The 2,109-nt window shown below is 31.5% G+C and overlaps 1 non-coding gene across 1 annotated transcript; it reads left to right on the top strand.

Annotated features, from left to right (window-relative positions):
• Window positions 1-411: 411 nt before the first annotated feature.
• On the top strand, window positions 412-485 carry TRNAN-GUU (transfer RNA asparagine (anticodon GUU)). The gene has a single exon. It is a non-coding gene; the product is annotated as a tRNA-Asn (tRNA).
• The last annotated feature ends 1,624 nt before the right edge of the window (window positions 486-2,109 follow it).

Raw genomic sequence — 2,109 nt, 5'->3', positions numbered from 1 at the left:
AGAGATTGATATGTAGTTTCCTTTTTTCCTGGATTTAAGACTCTGATGCACTCTCAGTTCTTTGGGGAACAGTTTTTAGAAGTTTCCAAGAACTCTCGTCCGCAAGGGGTTAATACTTAGTAACTTCGTCGGCATAGATAGGAATTGTATGAAAATTTGATCGTATACTCGTGAGATATAAATAACCATGCGTGTAAAATTTGAAACTCCTAACTTTATTACTTTTTGATCTAACCGTCGTTTTCACTGGAAAACAACCACGTCAAAAGAGAATAGCCCTTTAGGAGCTCAGGAAAATTCGAACGAAAAATCGGAACTCTGAAAATGAGAAATCGTGACACGAGATATGAAACGGTGTGCATATGAAACGCCCGGGGTTCAATAACAGTTGAATAACAATGCGTTCCAGACGCCTCTGTGGCGCAATCGGCTAGCGCGTTCGGCTGTTAACCGAAAGGTTGGTGGTTCGAGCCCACCCGGGGGCGAATTTATTTTTGAAGAAGAATGCTGCATTTTGGCGACAATCGGGATTTAAGCGCCAATACTAGTATTGTCAGCCGATCGCGAGTATGCTAGTGTGTGCTTACAAGCATCAAGTGAAACAATTGAAGTAGAAAATCGAAAGAATTATGATTACAGTGTTGTATAATGTGTTAACGTCTAATTTGTGATTTATTTTATTACTTCTCAATCACTCTTCTTTAATTTGTAGTTACATTTACAGCTATTTTGATTTAGTAATCAAAAGTTGGTCGATTAATTAGCTGATCAACATGTCAAAACTAGAGTTCACAGGGTTCATGACTACATTATAATACAATTTGAAGCTGAAAGTGTTATACGAGGATGCAACAGATTATTAACACCAAAATAAGTAAAAAATATTCCAGGGAAATTTTTTTATCGGGGCCCCCATTTTCTGGAAAATCAGTTTTAAATATATATATATATATAGAATCTGGACCAGCAAATATAATAACAACGATTGAGAATTTTTACTAAAAACAATATTTCAATATTTATGCGTGTTTTTTTAATCATTTTCCCATTATTTTCATGTAAATAATTATGTTGTTAGAATTTCTTAAAACATTGTATCCATACATACAGATTTTGATGAAATTTTCATAGAAGGGAGCTCTCGAAAAATTTTTTGACACGTATTTCTTTTATCGGCTATCATACATATTGAAGAGGCAAAAAATCCCTCAAAGTAGAGAGTTGAAAATATATTTTACCAAAAATCCCGAGAACTAGAAGATACAGGGTACAATTTGTTTTAAATTGAGTAATTTTGAATCGAGAATATAATCAGAAAATATTAATAGAAAAAATCGTCTGCTCAAACAGTTAACGTTTTGTATACCTTTAGTATTATTCTTTCATTAAATGTTGGTAAATTTATTTAAAGTCATGTGTGTGGCCTATGAAAATAAAGAACATATTATTTAAATATTTAAAGTTTAGACGAATATTAGGAAGTTATACAAAAGAAATCGAATCGTATATGAAAATATATTTTTCTAACTTCCTGTTTTCCTTCTAAATACAAAACGTAGCTAAAAAATGCAAATTTAGTTCATTTATTAAATTAATACTTACATATAATTATAAAAATAAGATATCTGCTTAAAAAATAAAAGTTACACGGTAGTATACTTTATAAACGAAGAAATATTAATGATTAAAGAAGGTTTAAAATAAAGTGATCACAAAGGAATTTTATATTTTTAATACTCCTCTGCAAAAACAATTTAAATTATGTTCATGTTACATCAGTGAAAATAATAGAAGTTTGTAGGTGCCCGGCCTGCAAAGATAAGACGCACCTGAGGTAAATAAGACACACCTGCATCAACGTTTGAAACGATTTTGAAAACAACTGTCAGTAATAGTTACATAAAGAGTTCAAATGAAGCTTTTATGGAGGACCGAAAAATGTTATAACCGTTAAAATGAAAACGTTTCTCACTTACATCGTTTATTTTTGCACTCCTACTAACGGTAGTAACTTTTCAGTACTATATTCTATATCGATTTGCTTCCATTTTCTCACTTCATGTCTTAGTAAGGTTGTGAAACTATCAGTGTGCGTAACATTTTTGTATA

Source organism: Nomia melanderi, chromosome 13, assembly GCF_051020985.1.
Source record: "Nomia melanderi isolate GNS246 chromosome 13, iyNomMela1, whole genome shotgun sequence".
Classification (NCBI taxonomy): domain Eukaryota; kingdom Metazoa; phylum Arthropoda; class Insecta; order Hymenoptera; family Halictidae; genus Nomia; species Nomia melanderi.
Note: the sequence above shows the minus strand (reverse complement) of the source record. Positions and strands in the feature narration are given on the sequence as shown.